Below are 10,438 nucleotides of genomic sequence, written 5' to 3'. Positions count from 1 at the left end.
GTATATAGGTTAGTTGCGTATTGTAGGATGGGGGGGTCACTTTGCTAAGTTCCGCTCTTGTAATTGCCACCTTTATTTTGAGGAAGTTGTAGAGCTCAATGTCAGTTAGTTTGTGTGCATGCTTTATGGTGTCGAAGGTGAGAGGTGTGTCCTGGCTGCTTAGTTGGTTTTGGGTGGAGATGCCATGTTTCTACCAGGAGGCCATGTTGAGCGTTTTCTCGCGGTATTTTATTTTGGGGTTAAACCATATCGATTCCCACCTAGTGTTTTTAATGCTAGCCTTCATTTTTTTGTCCACTTTGAGGAGGGCGTTTCTGGTGTTCTTCAGTATGATGTTGTTGGTGATCTCGGATGTTTGCTCGCTGTGAGCAGGGCTAGGGGGTCGAGGCCATTTAAGATTCTCTTCTCTAGTGAGAGCCATACTGGCGTGTACACTTGTTCTGGGATGAGCCAGTATAGCCCTTGTTTAGCTATGCATGCTGTTTGAAATGTTTTAAAGTTGGTTAGGTTTAGCCTGCCCAGGCTCTTGTTTAGCCTGAGTTTCTGTAGACTTATTCTGGGTCTCTTGTCTCTCCATAGGAATTTGTTTATGATTTTGTCTAGACGTTTGTGGAAGTCCTCTGTGTTGATCAGTGGAAGCATGTTGAGCATGTAGTTAACCATGGGTGTTAGCATCATTTTAATTGTTTCCACTCTACCCCACCAGCTGATAAATCTAGGTGACCACGTCTCTAGACTCCCTTTCAATTTGTTTAATATTGTCACCTCGTTGTGGTCCAGCGTGGTCTTGAGGTCACCCCCGAAGTGTAGGCCTAGGTATTTCAGGAATTTCTTCTGCCAAGCCAGCCCCGAGTTCCCTAGCATAGCCCTGGTTGCATGTACGTTCAGCGGCTTGTATTCAGATTTATCCTTGTTGAGTTTGTATCCTGAGGCCCGTGTGTACTCCTCTATGGTGGATATTAGCGCGGCTATCGACGGGCCTGGATTTTCAGTGGTGATGAGGATATCGTCTGCATATGCCGCTAGCTTAACTGTGTCACCCCCCATTGGGATTCCCCTTATGTCTTTGTTATTTCTAATCATGGCCAGGAGTAGCTCCAGGGCTAGTAGGAAGAGAGCTGGGGAGAGTGGACAGCCTTGTCTTATGACCCTCTCCAGAGTGAGTTGCTCGGATGCTCCGCCATTCACTACCACGCAGGCTTTTGTCTCGTTATAGGGCGCTAGCACCATCCTTCTGAAGTTAAACCCTGATCTGAATTTTAGCATGCAGCGATCCAGGAAAGGCCATGACACTCTGTCGAAAGCTTTTTCGGCGTCAAGGGCGATCATGACTGCTGCGTTGGTGCTGGTGGAGGCATGGTTTATTAGGTGGCACAAGAGTCTTGTGTTGTCGTGGGACATTCTGTTTTTGAGGTAGCCTACTTGAGAGCAGTGTATGAGGTTGGGCAGATGCGTGTTTAGTCTTGTCGCTAAGATCTTCGCATAGATCTTGCAGTCTACATTGATTAGGGAGATTGGCCGGTAGTTTTTTGGGTGTTGTGGGTCTTTACCCTCTTTTGGGATGACTATAATGTTGGCTTCCGCCATTGAGGGGTTCATTGAGGGGGTCTCCCTTTTTGAATGCAGTTTGAAAAGACTTCCACCATTGTGGGTCTAATTAGGGGTAGGAATTGCTTGTAAAACCTCACCGTGTACCCATCTGGGCCTGGGGCTTTGCTGTCTTTAAGGCTCGTTACTGCCTTTTCTATTTCATCGCCTGTGATGTCTTGTTCTAGTGTCTCCCTCTGTTTCTCTGTGAGTGCGGGCAGGGGGATCTTGTCTAGGAGCTTGGTTCCACCATCTTGGCTGAGGTTCTGGTCCTCCCTGTATAGCTCCTCATAGAATTCTTTGATGACTCTGAGGATCTCTTTGTTTGAAGTTTGGGATTTGTTTTTGGAGTCTGTCACTGCGGCTACCGCATGCTGCCTCTGTTTGGTCTTTAGGTAGGAGTCTAGTGCTTTCCCAGCTCTGTTAGCTGTGCATAAATTAATTGCTTTGTATTTATTCAGCCAGGTGCCTGCTCTCTCACTCAGGATTTTGTTCAGTTCGTATTTCTTTTTCGTCAGGGTTGTGTGTTCCTGTTCTCTAGGTTTGCTATGTGTCCTACCTCTAGTTCCTTGATCTGTTTCTCGAGATCTGTGACTTTTTTGTTTCTCTCTCTATTCATTCTTGCTTTAATGGAAAGTAGTTTCCCTCTGATGGTGGCTTTCAAGGCGTCCCAGAGGATGCCCCTGTCAGTATCTGGGTTATCATTGATTTCTAGGTAGTCTCTTATGGAACCTTCTATCTCTGCCGTGATGGTTTTATTTCTAAGGAGGTCGTCGTTAAGCCTCCATCTGCGCGTGATATGTTCATTATGCCTCCCTGATAGTTTTAGGCTGATGTGTGAGTGGTCCGAGATTGATCTGGGTGCTATTTCTGCTTGATCTATGAGGTGGGTGTGTGATTCAGAAAATAGAATGTAGTCGACCGACTGTAGGAGTTATGGGGGTGGGAGTAGAAAGTGTAGTCTCTGGCGTCTGGGTTTTGGAGTCTCCATGGGTCCCTAAGTAGGATCCTGGGGCACATGTTTTTAAGAATGTTCTCCCCCTGCGAGCTGTGGCTAGACCTTTGTGGGTGTCTGTCTGTAGCCTGGTCCAGCACTTGGTTTAGGTCCCCTACGACTATTAGGAGGTCATCTTGTGGAAGTTTGCTTAGTTTATCCTCGACCTTGGTCCAGAATGCCCTGTCTTCTGTGTTTGGACCGTAAATGTTTGCGATGTGTATTGTCTCCTCCCCCTGATCAGGCTAGTTATTAGGACTCTCCCTTCTTCATCGGCGTAGGAGTTCTGCAGTGTTAGTTTGGCCCTTTTGTTTATCAGTGTGATGACCCCTCTCTTTTTGTGACATGCCGGTGAGCAGATTGATTGGTCTATTCAATTTGCTTTAGGCCGTTTTGCGTCGTCGGCAGACAGTTTTGTCTCTTGGAGGACACACACGTCACTTTTTAGCTTGGCTAGGTACTCTATAAATTTTCTTTTTTTAACGGGGTGGTTGAGTCCCTTAACGTTGAAGGAGACAACTTTAATGTTAGCTAGGAGCTGGCCGTGCTGGGTGTGTGTCATTTTGTGTGCTGTGTGTCGCTCTTGGTTTCTCTTTGTGTGTTGATTTGCGTTGTCGCAAGGTCCCGTGCCCTAGTTGGGCTTACTGTGCCCTCCCCTTTGTAGCTGCGTGGCCTATCCAACTATTTAGTGGTCGTTTGTGTTCGTACCTGAGTAGAGGGGAGATGATGAAGAGAAGGAAAGTGAAGAATAGATAAATAGATATAGGAAGCCCATATAGCTGTACCCGGTGTCTCCCCCCTTCCCCCCTCCCACACCTCCCCCACCCCACGCTGCTTGCTAAGTGGGTGTGCGACAGCAAAGTTCCCTCCCCCCTTCCCCCGAGGCTCGGTGATGAGTTCTTCCCAAGTTCTGTATATTCTCGCCCTGTAAGCAACTTGGCATAACATAAAGGATATATATGAGGTTCCCGTGGCACAAGGTCGTCGCCCCGTCTAGCTTTAGGCAAGGTAGGAGGTAGATCTGTTGTGAGGTAGATTGGTTGGCTACGTACATATATAGCGTAGTAGTGTCAAGAGGTAGAAAGTATGAGGTAGGTCAGTTAAGGGGTAGTTCCGTTTGTTGCTTTCTTGAATCCGGTAGACCCTTTCTTTTAACTTTCACTGAGACTTCTCCGCATTGTCCGGGAATGAGCTTCTTTTTGCAGCTCCTAGATTCTGGGCATCCATGTCCTCTGCTGGTGGGCCTTGGATGTATCTTCTTAGGTCGCTCGGGCCGTCGAATGTCAGTGTCGGCCATTTGTCCGTAATTCTGAATCTTGCTGGGCCTGCGAAGCTGCAGGTGATGTTATTCCTACGTAGCGTGTCCCTTAGTGTCAGGAACCCCTTCCTGGTCTCTACTGTTTGTCTTGAAAAGTCCTGCGTGATGATTATTTTGTTGCTTTCCCATCTCAGGTTCGGGTTTTTGCGAGCAAAAGCAAAGATCGCCTCGGTGTGGTTTGATCTTAGCGGACTGCATATTATTGGCCGAGGTCCTTTACCCTGCGGTGGTTTCGATGCTGGCACTCTGTAAGCTTTGTCTATTTCAAATTGTTGGTCGAAATTGAGGCCAGTTAGCTGTGGTATTATTTCTTCTAACAGAGTTGTGTAGGCACCGGCTTTGTCTTCTGCTCCCTCAGGGATCCCCAGGATGCGGATATTTCCTCTTCTTGCTCAATCGTCCTGCTCTGCCAGCTGTTTTTAGAAGGCTCTTGAGGTCTTGGTGATCGCTGCCAGCGATTTGTTGCTTTGTAGGGTTACATCCTCAATGTCGCTAATGCGCTTTTCTGCTGCTTCTATCCTGGTGTTTGTGTTATGCAGGTCGGCTCTTATTGCTGCTAGTTCTAGCTGCATGTTGTCAATTGTTACTTTTGTTGATTTGGCCACTTCGTTGCCTTCATTCACCCTCTTTAGGATCATGTCCAGAGTGGTTTCATTTCTTTGCTTCAAAGGTGATTCAGGTGTGTCTTTCCTGTGTTTATTGGTGTCATTGAAGGGTTTCCCCTCCTGTCCTGCCATAGTGTCGAGGCCTCTTCTGGATTGCAAGCTGCCTAGTCTGCCCTCCTTTTGGAGTGAGGATCGGGCTTTAGTTGGTTCACCTCTTGGTGTTGGGATTGTGTGGTGAGTTCTATATCTGCTGGGTTCTCTGATGCACCTCGTCCTGGTCTTTGCCTTTGCCCCTGCCAGCTCCTCAGTTGTGGCACCCCTTCTTGTGCCTGCTGATACGCTGTGGCTAGCTTGCTTCCTTTTGTCCCCCTCGTGTCTGGTCACCGTTCCTTATGTTTCTGCTGACCGTCAGTTCTGGTGTCATGCAGTGTTGTGGCTTGAACGGTATCCTCTCCCCTCGGCGTAGCGTAGCCGGTGTGGTGCGTCTAGGGTCTGAGCTTGGTGACCTTGTTGTGTCCACTCGTTGATGCTCTGCTTGTGTCCCCCCGCACTCGGAGCTGCTCGCTTCTTTTCTTCTCAAGCTCCTTTTAGTGCTACATCTTTGTGCTCTCATCGGAAGTTGCTGGGCTACAGCTGTACCAGGCCAATTGCAGGTGGTTGAGGTCGTGCTCCCTCGCCTTTTGTTGGGGGGACCCCCGTTATTGATGGGTTAAGGCAGATGCTGCTCTCGCTTGGAGGGGGAGGTATGGGACCGCAAGATGGCCGCTCCCAGTGGTGCTTTCGGTTTCCTTCTTCCGGTTGCGGCGCTGTGCTCTGCCGGTTCGTTTGTAGATTGCGGTGGTCTTTTGGAGGCTTCCTTTGATTTGGAGGTTTCCCAGGGAGCAGCTACCTATGCCACCCCCCTGCTAGGTCGTCGCTTCGTGGTCGGGGGAGCGGAGCTGAAAGGGTGCGGCCATCTCAGGTAAGATGGCGGCGCTCTGTGTTAACTTTCACTTTCGCCTTGTAGCTGCTACTCAGTCGCGGTGGCCGGCACTTTCTTTTGCCCCGTCCGTTCTCTGCGGACCTTGCCGGGCTTGGTGTGTGGTTATAGCGCTGGGCGGGTGCTGGCAGGGTCTCGTGGGTGGTGGGCTGCTCGCAGTCCCTCTATCGGCACTCACCTCCTCTGCCTCCCGTCTTGCCCGATCGCCATCTTGTGGAGCTGCATCTCCCCGAACATCGGGAGAGGAGATTGGCCGGTATTCTGTTATCGCTTGCAGATGGGAGCTTCTCGTGGACTCCTCTTGTGCCCCAGGTATTCCGACGCTCTGGGCTGTCCTCAGTTACTGGATTGAACTCGTTTCGCTGTGTTGAAATCTATTCTAGTATTCTAGAATGTGTAGCCCGGTCAAGTGCAGAAGTAAAACAGCCTAGATTACCAGAAAGCTAGGAATGTGGAGTTTATTCCTTCAACTCTCTAAGATGGCCGCCGCCCATTCCCCCCTACTCTTCTTAGCCTAAATCCATTCTTACTTTCACCAACCAATCACTAGTTACTACGCCCCCACACGGGAGAGTTCTTCCACATCAGTTTCACTTCTCTCCTCACTTCTACTGCGATCGTACATAAAGTACTTGGCATTCTCTGTAAGTTCCGCCCGGCATTCTAGCCATCACTCCCTAGGTTTTACCCAGATCCCCCTCCTGGTTTTAAATTCCCGCCCCTCTCTCTCACCCGCACAGGCTAATTAGCTGTGGATCGCCCATCCGCTTCACAGACTTAACCCGTGGAAATTCAGCCGATTCTGGTAAGCATGCTTTATTCACTCCTCCAATGCTCCCGGTCTCTACAAGCCTTACTTCTTTTTCACCCCGCTCCGGCAGACCCCCCATTAAGCCCCATTACCTCCTTCCAGGCCAGCTTCCGAAATTGCCGTCACACCTCACTACGAGGCCCACGCTGCCGTATTCGTGTGAGGACAGACTGCCCAGTTTAAAATTCAAGTTGAAGGAATAAACTCCACGTTCCTTGCTTTCTGGTAATCTAGGCTGTTTTACTTCTGCACTTGACCGGGCTACACATTCTAGAATACTCGCTTCCTTTACAAGTCACGACATTGTTTTTCTCTCCTGCTTAAGAATGACTATTACAAATCGGTTGTATGTGTATAAATTGGCACTAAATTGACGTTTTTCAACTGTTATATTTAGAATTACATTTCCGAAGCCTGTCACCTATTCTGTTCTTTGATAATATCTTCCCCTAACACTAGCTATTGACTATTTGGCGGCTATTATACCATGTACAGGGCTTGCATACTGCCCCCACGCAATTGAGCCGATTTGCACCGTAAATCCTTCCTTTTTTCCCCCCTTGCCACACGCTTTTATTCTCATTGCATTTATGGGGCACCTATTAAGCATATGTAGCAGCCCTAATTAGCTCTGTTTTTGAACTCTTGATGCCTCCCATATATATCGGCCGTAGTTATAATAATTTCCTCCTTTTATAATTGATTACCTGTCGTTTAAATGTATAAATTGAGCGTTTTCACACAAGGTTCCCCTTGTAGGTCCTCCTAACTCCCATTCTGTTGTATTTTCCTCCCTCCTTTCATAGGCAATTAAGTCTACCTTTAGGCATATATTATGTCCTGATGATGAGCCGCATGACCCGGAAAAGCGGATCGAAACGTCGTAGAAACCCTTCAAACACCTTATACTTACTAAGATGTGTACCAGATGTGTAAAGGTGTTTTGGTTTATTGTTGTTGTACTTTGATATTATCCAAACTAGATGTGCAACTAACCCTAAGCTTTTGCCTAAAAAGCCCTGTTTTGTTTCCGTGTGTGTGTATGTCATTGTGTGATCAGTGGGGTACAGGCTTGTGCCCTGCCTTGTGTATTATTGAAAATGTTCTTGCTACTGATTTAAAAGTAAATATCAGACCTCTGTCCGGCTGGATAGGTCTAAACTAGGGGTTTCCAAACCAGTCCTGGAGGGCCGGATCCATGCCAGATTTTTTGGATATCCCCATTGAGATGCATGCAGTTATTTTAAAAATCTGGCATGGATCCGACCCTCCAGGACCGGTTTGGAGACCTCTGGAAACCAATATAGTCACAATTCTGTCTATATTTTATTGTTCTCCAACCTCTCCACTCCAAAGGACCACTGTTGTCTAAAAGTAACTGATCCCAAGGTCCTTGGTTGACTTGATTCGGTTCCCTTGTTGTCACTACACATGGTAAAGTAGACAGCATATTGCAGAATTTTGTTTTCACTACTAAATATTGAAAGTCGACATTTAGGCAGGAATAATTAGACAGAGTAGGTTGCAGAATTTAGATTTCACTTCGGGCTGTAAATACAATTTAGTCTTTATCTCAAACACTCAGGAGTTCTGTGCACCAACACTGGCTCACCATTTGTTTCAGGATAATCCACTTATGATTATAGTGCCTTCAAAATTACTCGTCATTGTTTCAGAATTTCAGGCTGGAACACAAGGTTGAGCACTTGTAAGCTACTGTTAAAAGGTGGCAGCCTGTGACTGAAAGCACAGCGATTGTGAAAGTCATTATTTTAAAACTGCATTATACACAGTATATGACAGGCTGCAGCAAAATGGGCAAACAGATTTACTCTTTTATGTCAAGTAGCAGGTGTGTGGAATTTCATAAAATATCTATTAGTCCCTGTGACAAGTTGCTTCATAAATCTACTTGTTCTGTAACGAAATCCACTTGTCCCTTTGGTGCTAGGTAGTGCAGTGACAAATTTTGGTAGCAATCTCATTATACAGGAGCTCTGATATTAGCGTCTCTGATTATGTCCAAGCTCATATCATAGTAGGGTTTGATTACTAGTGATTTCCTTATTTTGCCACCTTTTCGCAGAGCTACATACTAGGGCTAGAGGTAGTGGTAAGTAATAGTTCGCCATGGTTGGAATACCTTGCTGAGTCTGTGCATACCTACTAACTTGCATGTGTTATGGGTTTTTATCAGCTTGTCTCTATTATTTTCCAATACAGAGAAAGGTTGAAAATGTCCTCCTGACAAGGGCAGAAGTAAAATTTCTACCAGAGTTAGGAGACAAAAAGTGTTTGGTGGGCATGTGAACTTGTTTCTGCTCACCAGATTTTCACATGAGGAAATCTACAAGTGCACATTTGCTCATTGTATAGTGCAGTTCACAAATATTTTTTAGAAGTAGGATTTCCAGACCTACTTCTGTAAATTCTTATGAATTCATGAAAGCCATGAATCTGAGCTAATGCAACAACATACCATGGGTGGACTTCAGCGACTTTCATTAAGAATTAGGCCCCTATTTAGGTCTTGGGTTAACCAAAATCTTTTGGTTTTATTAAAATTCTCTCTCTCTGTACCAGATGGATTCACTGTGAGTGGCAGTATTCTGTTCTTTCACAAGGAGCATATAGGCGCCCAAAGTAGTTGTGTTCAGTGCCAGGAAGTACTGTAGAAATGTGTGGTTCTTTAAACCAATTTTTTTTTGCTTTTGCCAATGTTTGTTATAATAATAACGGCCTGGCAGCTCACACAGAATTAAAGTCTCACAAAAACCCATGTCAAAACAAGACATGCATAGACAAAACCAAAATAACTTACCACTAATATCACACCTATTGGCTTTGCCAATGCTTGTTTATTTTCATTTCCTATAATTTTGTTGAAACTGGTTACACTGATTTTCTTTTATGTATATTTTTGGGAAATACTAGGATGCATCAACATATTTTACTAAATGATGCTTCAAAGTATGATTCTTCAAAGTAGTGGCACCCAAAATTTCACAGTAGTGAGGCAAAACGTTTTTCTCCTAGTTGCATTTTTTTATGAACATTTTATTTTGAAAGCAAGGTATCATCAATCTTGCTTGCAAGCTTTTGCATACATTTACATCTAATCAGACAGCATCCTGTAATCATTATGCAAAGCCTCATATTGTTAAACTTTGCAAACGTGTGTAGACACTTTTATACTGAAACCACGGTTGGTAGTGCCATCTGACCTTCCATTTTCTTAAAATGCTCACCCTAATAATAAAGTCTTTATATTAATGAACCATAAACACAAGTTTGAACAGCATTAACATATGGACACAAATATGACCTTTACTGCAGACAATTCCCTTTCCTAATCTATAGTGGTACTGTAAGCTGGCAGCTAAAGGGTTTGTGCTGCAGGGGGTTGAGCCTACTTGTCCCAAGGACAAAATAAACATGAAAACGCATTGCCCTTGAACCCAAACAATATGTCCTGGGCGTCCAGCTACATGAATTCCACACCCCTATAATAGGTTAGGGACACTACATTTTTGGGGGTTCTCCAAAAGTATCAATACGCTTTTATAGCTTTTTATTGCTCAAAATATGTAATTTCTGATTTTAACCCTTTGACCGGATGTCATTGCTTTGTTTTACCTGCAAAAGAGTGTCACACATTTGGCAGTTTAATGTCACTCATTACACTGAAACCATAAAAATGTCACATATAAGTATACTGAAAACTTGGTAGCTATGTTTAACTGAAGTTTCCTGTTTATTGAAATTCATATATTGTTTCCCAATGTTTTGAAAAAGCTCAGTACTTAGGTGACCACAACATGTCATAAATCAAAGCATACTTTCTTTGAATATGGGCATAACTAGTATAATATACTGTCCAACTGTTTATAGGACCTCATTTTACACCTTTGTGATAGTGCAATTTTTATTTGTTTGCACTACCATGTGTTTACAGCGAAATACCTCCTTGTTTTGCGCTGGCACTTCCCAGCACTATTTTTTTACCTTATTGCAATAGCAACCAATTATGCCTGAGACTGAGTGACTGTATAATGTCCCAGTTGCACTTGCTACGCTATATAATTTGCTTTTTAGGTGAATGAACAGATCAATGAGATCATCTTCTTAGGAGCTGCAGTCCCTG

This window comes from Lissotriton vulgaris, chromosome 2_1 (assembly GCF_964263255.1).
Source record: "Lissotriton vulgaris chromosome 2_1, aLisVul1.2, whole genome shotgun sequence".
NCBI lineage: Eukaryota > Metazoa > Chordata > Amphibia > Caudata > Salamandridae > Lissotriton > Lissotriton vulgaris.
Note: the sequence above shows the minus strand (reverse complement) of the source record.